Here is a 14074-nt window from a genome sequence, read left to right on the forward strand (position 1 = left end):
TTGAAGGGAAGTTATGAACTGTTTCTGAGAGACAAATAACACCAGGATCTTTTCTGTGTAGCTGACAGCTGGTAACTGTGCAGGGGCGGGTCTAGCAAAGCTTTGCCAGGCGGGCCAGGTGGGGCATTAACAGGGAGAGGGGGCATCTCATTTAAAATATCTAGTTTTTATTAAATAATTATCTGAATCTTACAACCAAAGTTTTTATCTGATGTACAACGTATAGAAATCATACATATACCAACAAGACAGTGAACATCACTGTCACAACAGCGTTTGTTTTCATTCAAAGGCTTTATGATTTTTCCTATAATACCTGGTGGGCCGGTCTCTAATCAAAATGCCAAGGCCGATTTTTTGTCCCAGTCCAGCCCTGCTTCTACAGATGATCTGTAAACTGGTTGACAACTACTCTTTCAAGGATTTTTGAAATGAAAGGAAGGTTGGAGATTGGCCTATAATTAGCTAAGACAGCTGGGTCTAGAGATGCTTTTTAAGTAAGGGTTTAACTACAGCCAGCTTGAAGGCCTGTGGTACATAGCTGTTTATTAGAGATAGGATGATAATATTTAAGATTGAAGCATTAATTAATGGCAGGAATTCTTTGAGCAGTTTTGTAGGAATGGGGTCACTGATCCACTGACCTCAGAGATTCAGACATGTATGACTGATAGGCATTTAAAAATTTTGGACTCTGAAAGTCATCAACAAAATCCTAAACTGGACCATTAGTAGGCGATCCAGGGATGATTTACTCGGGTGGAATAAAAGGTAATTACAATGATACAGGTGAGATGAAATAAAGACATCATTATAATCATTTAAACTTCAATTTGAGATTTAAGACAGGGAACAGATAATAAAAAACAGAAAATGAAAGCATGTTTGTACAAACAAGGCAGCATATTTTATCTTTACTTCTTTACACTAAAAAGTGTATGTGGTTTTAATTTTTTATAAGTAATGAGCAATTTACTTCCCTGGCCCACTTGATAACAAATTGCAGATTTTTTTTAATCTGTGAAGAAATAACAGCAAAAGGTTCTTTTCTTGACTTTTATACATTTTATTTTGTGATTTATTCACATATTTTGCTGCTTAACTTCTTATAAACGAGAGACTAACTCTTTTACTCAGTGTGATTGTTTTTAATGTCGCTCTAAGTTTGATCTGTTATTGTACATTTTTCACGTTTGTACGGGATATTGTATTTGTTTTAAATGTTATGTGGCACATGTATTTTTGACTTTTATTTGCCATAATGACAGGTCTCTCTTCAAAATGAGATTTTTAATCTCAGTGAGAGTTTTACCTGGATAAATAAAGGACTAATACAATAAATAATATAGGAGATAGTTTTTTAGTCTCTATTTGTGACTCTGTCACTGTTTTCTAAACCCATCTCCTCTCTGATTAGATTAGGGACAGTGACAAACCACATTTAGCAGCTTTGAGGTCTGAAATATTTTTTTAGTTTGCAACCAATGGTGACATCAGTCAAAGACATAATTTATTATAAGACATAGAAAAATTACTTTTTCAGCGGCAGTTCCACTGTTGACCCTCTGGATGTCTCTGCAGCTCCACTCTACTTACAAACACACCACCCATGTCTCTGTCCTAAAAATGTGTTTTTTGCTTCACAGTGTCCGATAAACATAATCTAACATAGTGTTTTCATCCAGATATTATTAACTGTTTCTAGACATGTTAATGTCTTTTTCCATTCCCTTATTCCTTTTCTGTCTAATTGCCATTGCTAAATATCAAAGAAACATCGATAGTGTATGAACTGTATACGCTTTATATTATTTTTTATCTTTCTTCTGCAGCCTGACAAAACACAGCGAATCACAGCTGTGTAGACCAGCTAACCCAATGATCTGCACCATTAGCAATCTTCTCAATGCACTTTATGCTTCAAAGTAAAAATAATTACAAAAATATTACAGAGATATCCCCAAACAATGACGCTACCCACCAAGAAGAAGCAAATGGCGATAGTGGGAAGAAAGAGCTCCCTTCTCAACCTCCAGCAGGACAGGCTAAAATGAGGGGCAGCATTTGCCACAACTAGCTTGGTGGGGAGGGCTTAAGAGAAAGAGAAGAGAGAAAATGATAGGAAAGAGAGAAAATAATTCATCTCAATAATTCAATAATTCAATAATTCATCTCAATAATCGAATAAAATCAACCCTTGATGCATTTTGCAATTGCATTTTATGTGAAAGGAATATCCTATTAATACTAAAAGAAGATAAACTACAGTTAAAAATGCTTCCTGTCGCTAATCTCATCCAACACTTTTATATACTGCCAAACCACACTGTCATTTTCCTTTGAAATGAGGAAAAAAGTGTGATGACTCAAGAAGTTGGTTTTGCTTTCATTAAAAAAATGGCAGGGGCGTTTATCAAAACTCATTTCTTACATCTTTGGGTCTAATGACTGACAGGATCAACATCATCATCAGCCCTGACGTTCGTTAGTGCCGTGATGGTCAATTACTGCTGATGGCTTCACACCTTTAATGAAACGAGTCATTAAACATGGGCGAGTCTGAGGTCAGCAGAGGTCAGCAGAGAGGTCAAAGTTCAGTACTTCCTGCTTGTCAAACTGAAGTTGTAGGTTTGGGACACGTGGCATTGCTCTGTGCGGTTTTGGGGAGGTAAAACATCTGATCAACAGTCTGATAGAGGTGTAATGTTGCAGTTTGAGTCAACTCTGCATTAGTTCCTATATTCTGAACAACATTACTTCACACAGCTATAGAAAAAACAAGAAACAGTGGACCAAAACACTAAACACTATGAGGCAAATAGATACTAACTTTATATAGTCTAGGGGTTGGAAAGCAGCTCTGATAGCTCATGTAACATGCTTAAACTTGTTGAACAGTGCGAATTCTTTTGCATCCCATGATATGTGTTTATACACCACTTTGCATTTAATCAATAGTTATTATTAGTCTGTGGCTCTCTTCCACAGTGTGACTTTGGTCTTCTGACCCCCAACCAGTAGTGGCAGATGGCTGCAGCTCTACCAGAGGTTACTTCCTGTTAAAAGAGTTTCTCCTTCCCAAGTGCTTGCCCAAAAGGCATCATTTGATTGTTGAGGTTTTCTCTGTATTGTTGTAAGGTCCCACCTTACAATATAATTGTTGTGATTTGGTGCTGTATAAATAAAACTGCTTTGAATTGAAAATTTAGTCCTTATTCTTGACATGTAACCCTTCCAAAAGTACCAGACAGACAAGCAGTGGCACTGGATTCGACGCTAACACCAGGTGAACTCCAGGAAGATAAGCAGTGTTGGGGAGTAACAGAATACATGTACCTGCATTACGTATTTAAAATACAAATATGAGTAACTGTATTCCGTTGCAGTTTCTGTGTAAAAAGGTGGTATTCAGAATACCGTTACTTTGTTGAAATCAAGGGATTACACGTGAGTCTTTTCCTGTTTCATATGTTAGGCTATGCCCTCTCTATTTTTGGTAATTCCATGCCGGTGGAAACCCAAACAAAACACGTGTTCAGACGCTCTAATGCCTGTCTCAATCTCGCAGCCCATGTCACCTCGATTTGAAATGTTTTTAAAAATTAATGTTCAAAAAATTATTTAATATGAAGGCAATAGGCAGAGTGTTACAGGCATAGCCAGGGCTGGACTGGGACAAAAAATGGGCCTGGGCATTATGACTAGAGACCGGCCCACCTGGTATTATAGGAAAAGCCATAAAGCCTTTGAATGAAAACAAACGCTGTTGTGACAGTGACAGTGTACACTGTTTTGTTGGTATATGTATGATTTCTATACGTTGTACATCAGATAAAAACTTTGGTGTACGATGTCATAAGTCACTGGACACTGTGAACATCCACGGTCACCACTTCATGCATAATGGACCTTCCATGTGTATGGACATGTGCAGGTATATATGAATGTATAGTATACATACACCGTAAAAAAAAAAAATCCTAAAAAAACAGTAATATTCCGGCAGCTGGGCACCAAAATAATACCAGAAAATAACAGAAAATAACTTTCCCATGAAAATACGGTTATTTTCAGTAATGACAATACAGTTTGTTGTCCTAATTTTACATGGGATTTTGCCTTTTTCAAGTGCTTTTAAACATTAAATTAGGAACAATTTAATGTGATGTTGGCCTATAGGAAAACCTGGACATTTTCATCCATCTTGAAAATCCCCCTGGACGCCCCGGACAGAACGTGAAAAGTGGACATGTCCAGAGAAAGGAGGACGGTTGGTCACCCTAGCATAGCCCTAAAGAATGTAGCCTCATGGGCAGTGTAGCCCAGTTGTAAGTAAGCTATTAAGACTCGACTGTACACTTTTCTTGTGTTTTCCACCGAAACAATAAGTTCCCTTGGAGCAGCCTTTCAACGCCTCTCTTTGTCTCTCGCTAGCAAACGTTGACCCACACAACAAAGTAAAGCTAGTTTTCGGCTACGAACCCAACACGGAACCCGACGTATTAGCCAGAGGTCCCTTTACTACGGTTCGGAGCTGCGAACCTGCTTTCTATACGAGATCGCTGCAAAAAGTGCAGCCTTACCTAATGTCCACCCTACTGTTACTAATTTTATATTAAGATTTAAAAATCTAGTTGGTATTGGTATGGCGAGTAACCTTCAGTAATAGTAAAAAAAAAAAATCACACAGCAATTGTACATTCATGTAGTTGTACAAAGCATGATAATATATTAAGTAATCCAAAGTATTCAGAATACGTTACTCTCATTGAGTAACGTAACAGAATACGTTACAAAATACATTTTGGGGCATGTATTCTGTAATCTGTAGTGGAATACATTTTAATAGTAACCTTCTCAACACTGCTGATAAGTGTGCCCAATATTAAGGCTCCAGGTCCAGATGAAGTTCCAGCAGAATTCTGAACAATTGTGGCACCAGTATTCCACAGAACATCGCAGGAAATCAAGGAAACTGGCAGACTACCACCAAATATGAATTCTGTCAACATTAGTCTCCTGCTAAAACCAGGCAAAGACCCTGTATTTCCCTCAAGCTATCATCCAATATCCCTTAGTAAAATAATCTGCAAAGCTCTCTCAAAGAGATTAAAGAAGATAACTCCCCTCACTGTAAAAAAAAAAAAAGTAATAAAAAAGTATTTTACTGTGTATTTTACAGTTTTGTACAGTTTTTCTAGAATATCATTAAATTTACATAAATAGACTGTGATTTTACATTTCAAATGTAAAATAACATAAAATCACTGTAAATGTAATAAAACATAATTTCCTTGTTTTTTAAATATATTTGTCTGTACATATGCATATTTAGATTGTTTAAATACATTCACAAATGCATCAAAATTTCATAAATATTTGTCCGTTATTTGGAAGATTGAACTGTTAAATTCAAATCAAATCAAATCACTTTTATTGTCACATCACATGTGCAGGTACACTGGTACAGTACATGCGAGTGAAATTCTTGTGTGCGAGCTTCACAAGCAACAGAGGTGTGCAAAAATACAATAACATAAAACAAGCAAAATATAAGGATGGCTAAATCTGAGAGTAATAAATATATGTACAATATAAGAGTGTGTGCATTACTGGATGTGTATACTAAATATGTTTTTCTACGTGTGTGTGTGTGTGTGTGTGTGTGTGTGTGTGTGTGTGTGTGTGTGTGTGTATACATATTTTACAAATTAAATAGAGTAAACAATAAATATAATATATAAAATATACAGAGGTTGGCAGTTGGACATGTGCAAAACAAGTGGCATTTATATACAGTATGGAGTGCATAATGTTGAAGTTCCAGTAGTAAGGGTGAGGTGTCTATGAAGTGTTCAGCAGTCTGATGGCCTGGTGGAAAAAGCTGTCTCTCAGTCTGCTGGTTCAGGACCGGATGCTGCAGAACCTCCTTCCTGATGGAAGTAGTCTGAACAGTTTATGGCTGGGGTGACTGGAGTCCTTGATGATCCTTCCCGATTTCCTCAGGCACCGCTTCCTGTAGATGTCCTGGAGGGAGGGAAGTTCACCTCCAATTATCCGTTCAGAGCACCGCACTACTCTCTGGAGAGCTTTGCGGTTGTAAGCGGTGCTGTTGCCATACCAGGTGGTGATGCATCCAGTGAGGATGCTCTCAATGGCACAGCGATAGAAGGTCCTGAGGATGCGGGGGCTCATGCCAAATCTTTTCAGTCCCCTGTGAAAGAAGAGGTGCTGCTGCGCCTTCTTCACTGTTTTGTTTATGTGTACTGACCACGTAAGATCCTCAGCCAGATGTACACCAAGGAAGTGGAAGCTGCTCACTCTCTCCACAGCAGCGCCGTTGATGGTGATGGGGGTGTGTACTTCTCTGCACCTCCGGAAGTCCACTATCAACTCCTTTGTCTTTGCGACGTTGAGGGTGATATGGTTGTCTTGACACCAGTGGGTCAGGGCGCTGACCTCCTTCCTGTAAGCTGTCTCATCACTGTTGGTGATAAGACCCACCACTGTAGTGTCGTCCGCAAACTTCACAATGATGTTGGAGTTGTTAGTGGCCGTGCAGTTGTAGGTGTAGAGTGAGTACAGGAGAGGGCTCAGTACACACCCCTGTGGAGCGCCAGTGTTCAGTGTGATGGGGGATGAGGTGATGCTGCCTAGTCTGACCACTTGGCGTCTGTCAGACAGGAAGCTGAGGTCCCTGTACTCACGTTTGGCTGCTTTGATCACCTTCCGGAGTTGGTAATGTGCATGTTTGTAGTCCGATGTGTTCGCGGAGGCAAAGGCGGTGCTCCGTGCCGCCAGTGCCGTGCGAACATCTCTGTTAATCCAGGGTTTTTGATTTGGGAAGGATTTAACTGTTCTGGATGGGACGACATCTTCCACGCATTTCCTGATGAATCCGCAGACTGAGTCTGTGTACTCATCAATGCCATTAGCAGCCACGTGAAACATTTCCCAGTCCACAAGATCAAAACAGTCCGATTGGTCCGACCAACTGTGCACCGCCCTTAGGGTTGGAGCTTCCTGTTTCAGCTTCTGTACGCATCCCGGAAAGAGGTGTAGCAGTGGTCCACGAGTGTTGAAATGGATGTGTTGGTGTAGTTTTGGTGAAACTTTCTTCAGGTTTCCCTTATTAAAGTCCCCGGTCCTGATAAACGCCGCCTCTGGGTGTGCGGTTTCCTCACTGCTGATCGCGCTGTACAGATCCCTGAGTGCTCGGTCAGTGTCGGCTTGTGGGGGAATGTAAACAGCCGTAATAATCACTGCTGTAAATTCCCTCGGTAGCCAGAATGGCCGGCACTTAATCATCAGGTACTCCAGGTCCGGTGAGCAGAAGGATTTGACCGGGTGCACGTTCGCATAATCACACCAGCTGTTGTTGATCATGAAACACACACCACCACCTCTGCTTTTCCCAGTAAGATCCTGTGACCTGTCCGCGCGGTGCACAGAGAACCCCGGTAGTTGTATTGCGGAGTCCGGTACCTTATCCGATGGCCAGATTTCTGTGAGGCAGATCACGCAGCAGTCCCGCATCTCTTGCTGGAATGAGATCCGCGCCCGAAGTTCGCACAGCTTGTTCTCCAGAGACTGCACATTAGCCAGTAATAAACTGGGTAACGGTGGTCTGTTAGTGCGCCGTCTCAGTCGAACCAGAACGCCAGATCTTCTCCCTCTGCGTCGGCGTTTGCGGCCTCCGGGGCCAGCGAACAAAGGCGTCTCAGGTGAGATGAATGGGGGGTCTGCAAACGGAGGGTCCGTGTTGCAAAACTTGAACTCTGGAAAGTGATGAGAAAGTCCGTCTTTTATGTCCAGTAAGGTTTGTCGGTCGTACACAAGAAGACATGTGCTACTCGTGAAAAAATAAAGGAAAAGTAAAATTAAACACAAAAAACAGCTGTTGCTTGGGGGAGCTCGCGATGAGGCTGCCATACTCGGCGCCATCTTAGCCAGTTTCAAATGTAATACTATGGAAAAATATATAAAGTGATTCTTATAAACTTTTTTTTACATCAAATAATGTTATTTAGGGCGATCGTGGCTCAAGAGTTGGCAGTTTGTCTTGTAATCGGAAGGTTGCTGGTTCAAGCCCCGGCTCGGACAGTCTCAGTTGTTGTGTCCTTGGGCAAGACACTTCACCTACCGCCTACTGGTGATGTGTCTGTGTGTGCCTGTTTGTCTATGTTTATGTGTCAGGTTGAATCTTAGACTCCACCTCTCTGGGAGCATCTCAGGTTCGGGGGAGATAGATGTGGGGGCCTATCTCCCCCCAACCCACTCCCTGCCAGTTGCCCGATGCTGATGTCCGGTGTCCGGGGCTGGGTACTTGGGTGTGCACCAGCAGAGCCTGCGGGCATGTTGCCGTAGCCCCCTGTGGCTTCTGCACCGTGGCTGCTGGGGGACCCCCAGCATCTGGGATCTTGGGGAGTCTGGGACTCACCTAAGCTTTTTTCTAGGAGGGTGGCATGGCTCCCGTGGTCCTCCCTGGGCTCTTGTGCTCTGTGGGGCCTCTATATCTCTTGGCCCTGGATCTCCTCCATGCCTACTTCATGTTCTGGGGGGCAGGGCTCCCCATACTTACTATTAGATATATGGAGAAACCTTGTGAATAGTGCGCTCATGCACACGGGTATTCACAGATGCACACTATCTTCCTTTGCTGCTGCCTCGAAACATATTGTGCGTCGTCATTCTTTTGTGCTGCTCAGTAAAATTCAATATTTATTATTTACTGTTACTTATGCTTATCTAGGTTGTTGCTGTGGTTTCCCTACTGTGTTGTTCTCTTTTTGCTTGTTTTCTTCTTTTTTGCCAGCAGGTGATCTGGTGGATTTTTAGTGTCTTTTCTCACCCCTTCCCCTCTGTTTTTCTTTCCCTCTCCTTTTCTTGAACTTCTCTTGTCTACATCTTTCTTTCCCCTTCCCCCGGTCATGTCTGTTCTGAATGTAATAACTTAAAAGTTAAAAAACAAACAAAACATTACATTTTTAGAAATATTTGTTGGTGTTTTCTTGGGTGTTTTTTTTTTGTACTACTTGAACACTAAAGGTGCCCTCCAATGAGATGACAGTGCGAGCAGTGGCCCACAGCTCATTTAAGTTTGAGACTCCTGCTATGTAGCACTCAAAACACTTTATAGAACATGTTTCATTCACCCATTCACACAAGCACTTTTCTCTGTGTCCAAGTTTCTAGCTAACATTAGCACTCCTATGAATACATCAAGAGCAACTCCGGGTTCAGTATCTTGCCCAAGGCATGCAGCCTGGAGCAGCAAGGGATCAAACCACCAGCTTTCTAGTTAGCAGATGTCCTGAACTACCTACTCAGCCACAGCCATCCCAATGGGCCACCCCTTATTGGCTAATGACACATGAGTTCCAATTCTTTATCCACAAAGTCTCCCAGTGAGATCCACTCCTCATTCATGTAAAAAGGGTTGGAAAAAAATGAAAGTTTTGTATCTTAGAAATATAAGAATTTCTTATCGCTTATCAGAGGTTGAACATGTACTGATGGGTTTATCTCTTCTTGCACTTTATTCTGCTCTACTTTGTGATCCAAACTTACTGCTGAACTAAACTATCCCAGAATTCAACTCAGAATTGGTCACAGATAAATGTAATTAATTCAATCGAAGTGCTCAGAGAGTCAGATTCCCTGTAGGACGATTAGACGACTGATTTTTCTTCACAAACTTAAACGTCACATCATGTCTCCAGTATCCATGGCGTGTCTCCAAAACACTTCTACAGATTTTTGTGATGTTTTGACTTCTGGTGCATGTTGGGAATTAGAGAGATCAGCCCCAGTGAAAGTGCAGATGAAAAACGGGCAGAGTTTTCATCCCTAACGCTTTGTTTCATCATCCATCCATCACGGCCAATGATGAAAGGCCGCTCGTTACGCCTCCGGTGAGCGACTGGCACCGTTGGATCTAAATTCCACATCAGACCTCCTCACTGAGACAGACAGCCAGAGGTTATTAGAAGGAGCTCCAGGTTTGAGCACCTCAACACACACACACACATACACCCACACACGCACACACACACAAATACGCTCACCAGTGCAGCCTGTGATCTATGATTCATGTGCGCTCATTTAAAATTGTGTGAAATATTTAAAGTTGGCTGGTCGGCCTCAGAGGGTCGAATGACTGACCTCTCTGCTCTTATTACTGCATGTAGAGGAGGAGTGGGTGGAGGAGGGGAAACGTTACAGGCAAAAAGGAGAGAAAGATAATAACATGGAAGTAAAGAAATGGACTGGATGCACAAATGAAGAAATAGACTGATATTAACTTCATGATAGATTTGCCATTCTTGGTTATTCAGTCTTCATCTTTCGATTAACTGCTTTATGTTTGAAAAAATACAAACGCTGTGGTAGAGCCGATTTTCAGTCTTCCCTTTTTGTCATTTTTCAATGAAGCTTTTCATGGGTGTCACTGAAAATGGCTGGTAAGCGTGGTATATCCAAGTCTTTTTGCAATGCAATGATCTGCTTCTGATTCATTGCCGATGTTACTTCAAGTTCTTTGAAATTGTAATCACAAAAATCTGTTGGCAGTGAGTTAATTGCCATGCTTAAACATTAAGCAGCTACTAATCAGGTGCTTTGGAGATTGTATTGCATGGTGGATTACAGTTGACAGTAGTTTTCTGTGTTCAGGATTCCACTAATTTTTAAAAGATTCTAAACTCCACCAGGTGAAATAAAGCCCCAGCCCATGACCGAGTCTTCACCATGTTTTACAGATAGCTGTAGAAGACACACAGTTGTACCTCTTTCTTGACCTCCTCCAGGCACATAGTATTGACAGCAACTTGAACCAAAAATTTCATATTTGAATTCAGTGCCTGTGCCTGGAGAACTATTGCTCAAGACTACTTTAAAAAAAGACAAACGCCGTCTCTTTCCACACAAAATATAGAGAAATTATGGGTGTCTAGAGACTTCTGCACAGTAGTGTGCATCCATAGTATAGTCTCAACTACCGTATCTTTCAGACCATAAGGCGCACAGGGTTATAAGGTGCACTGTCGATGAATGGGTCTGTTTTCATACATAAGGTACATAAAGTGAAACAAAACAGTCAAATAAGTCCAACTTTACTTCTTGCTTCCTCCACTTCCGTAACGTTGATTCATTAATGTTGAATTCTCTCGCAGCTGCTCTATTGCCATGTTGTTGCAGTATATTAATGACTAACCTCATATTGTGGATGGATTATCTCAGTTGTTCTCCTGACTAAAGTTTGGTCCGTTTACAGCATCCTGCCATGCGATTGCATTTGTCCCAAACCATCAGAATCCCTCACGTTAACTTTTATTGAGTGGAAAAAAGTTAGCGTTCATCCTCCAGCTTCACTATGTTTATGTTTTGCTTGTGTCGCTAGCGATCACATAGCAGATCATTATATACCAGCTAGTCCAACTTCAGTAACCCTACAAATGTCACAGCTGTTTAGTTTTCTGTCTTCATTTATGTTGGAAGAGACAGCTGAGCTGTACTTTTTAATTTTTTCAGAAATCTCTCAGTCAGAACATGGTATATCATGTTTAGGTGGAAAGTAGCGAGCTAACTTCCTGCTAACTTGTAACTCCATTAATTTAATAAATTCTGTTTTTATGGATACCTGGATGTTAAACTTAATTGTTACACCTGCTAAAGCAGCAACACTGATCATTTTATTAAAGATGAAAGAATTTAGACAGTTTTTACCTCTCAGTGATGCCGCAGTGTTCGTTTGACTTTGGGACCTGAAGGGACGGAGTTTTGGACCCAATTCTACAACTGAATTAGATATCAGGACATATTAAATCTTACACTAGGTCTCAAAATTAGATAAATACAACCTGAATACCAGCACATGACATATTACACCATGTCAGTATTTATTTATCAAAAACAATTAGAGAGACTTTGCACTTTACCTTTCTTCTCTGAACCTTATCCGTACCTTATTATATACATCTGTACTATGTAAATATGTATATTTTTATATCCTTTTTAGCATGTTTGCACAGTCGGGGGGAGTACTTTTTTAGCCAGAAAAAACATTTCACTGTATGTTGTACCAGCTATAACTACATGTGACAAATAAATAAAGAATTGAATTGAATTGAATTGAGAGTAAGGAGCAGCCAGGTGCTGCTAATGCATTTGATTAGCTGATCATCAGCAGGTGTGAGCTCCTCTATAAAGGCAAAGGTTTTGGCAGTTTGCTAGTCCGGAACGCTCAAGTGTGTGTTAACATTATCTCAAGGATGATCTTAGAAAAGCAACTGTTGCTATCCATCAATTTTGCAAGGGTTATAAGGCCATGTCCAAACAGTATGAAGGCCATCATTTTACAGTGAGAAAGTCTATTTAAAAGTGTGAAACAAGTTGTTGCTTAACCCTTGGAAAATTCATCACAAGGTCAGACTGTGCAATGCAAAGAAAAATTGCACAAAAAAAAAACAAACAAAACGGGATTGAAGCACAGTGGTGGAGGGGTAATGATTTAGGTACTCACCAGTCATTGAGTTGACCATGAACTCCTCCATATATCAAAGTATTCTAAATGTGAGACTATCTGTCTGACATCTAAAGCCTGACAAAAACTGAGTCATGCAATAGGAGAATCACTAGCAAAATTACAATGGCTGGAAATACTTTGTGACTGAGCCTTTTTGCAATGGCTCAGTCAAAGCCAAAAACTCAACCTCATTGAAATGCTATGATGGGACCATAAGAGAGCTGCTCATAAACAATTGCCTCTGTAACCCTCAGTGAATTGAAGTAATGTTACAAATAAAAGTTAATGTGAGGTAATCATAAAGTCATCCAAAAAATGATTATTTCAATTTACTGCTAGTAATGATTGTTTTGCAAGCTACTGATTCATAGAACGTACTTAGTGTTAGTATTAGTGTAGAAACAGCCTAGTTAATTGTGATGGTGCCGTTTTTTTTTTTTTTATTATGTTGCTCTTTGTTGTTTGCTTTCTCTTCTGTTTTTTTTTCTCCATACAGGTGATCCAGGTGTTTTGTTTTGTTTTTTGTTTGTTTTTTTTGTTTTCTTTCTTCCCCCCCTTCTCACCGTCTCTCTCCCCTTTGGTTTTCTTTCTCTCCCTCTCTTTCTTTCATTCTTTCTCCCTGTCCTATCCCCCAGTCATGTCTGTCCCGTTTGTAGCAACTGAAAATAAAATAAATTCATAATTATAATAAAGGTCAATCAAATGGACCAATATGGCAAGGCCATGATGATCCACTTGGTAAAATAAATCCGCTTGGCATCTTTCTTGGCCTTAAGACAACAATTCTGATGGCTAAAGATCCAAACGGGACACAAAAAAAAAAAAAAAAAAAAAAGAAACAGCCTGCTTTTCTACAGGCTGTTCCTAGACTTTTGGCTTAATCTCTGTTTCAGCAACCACACTGAAATACATTATATTGTCAAAATAGTGTATTAGGTTGTTTTTCATCTGAAGTTACTTCGTTCTTTTTCTTTAGGCGTTGTCACAACAGATCATCTCCTTCCATCTCACCCTATCCCAGCATCCCCTACTGTCACATCAACCGCCTCTGCATGCCCTCCTTAACAACATCTATGAATCTTCCTTGCCATCCGGGAAAGACAGCAACTTGGTCACAAAGTGGTAGTAAAATCACAGAGGGGGGTCAGCGGATGGTGATGTGCATAGAGGTCCCAAACCTTCTGCAGACTCAGACTTCAGATAAGCTCAAGAACACGCAGTGGTATTGCTGGACTCTTGAGCAGTGGAGATGTGTTGTCTGGAGCGACAAATCATGCTTCTCCGTTTGGCAATCTGATGGGTGACTGGGTTTGGCTGTTGCAAGGAGAACTGTACTTGTCTAACTGAAGTGTAAAGTTTTATAGAGGGAGCATGATGGTGTGGGGTTGTTGTTCAGGAGTTGGGCTCGACCCCTTAGTTCCAGTGAAAGAAAGTCTTAATGATGCAACATACCAAGATATTTTGGACAATTTCATGCTGGCAACTTTGTGGGAACAGTTTGAAGATGGCCCCTTCCTGTTTCAACATGACTGCGCACCAGTGAACAAA

Source organism: Diplotaxodon limnothrissa, linkage group LG19 (assembly GCF_057381915.1).
Source record: "Diplotaxodon limnothrissa isolate DT_005_m linkage group LG19, D_limnothrissa_male_GT1.1, whole genome shotgun sequence".
Lineage (NCBI taxonomy): Eukaryota > Metazoa > Chordata > Actinopteri > Cichliformes > Cichlidae > Diplotaxodon > Diplotaxodon limnothrissa.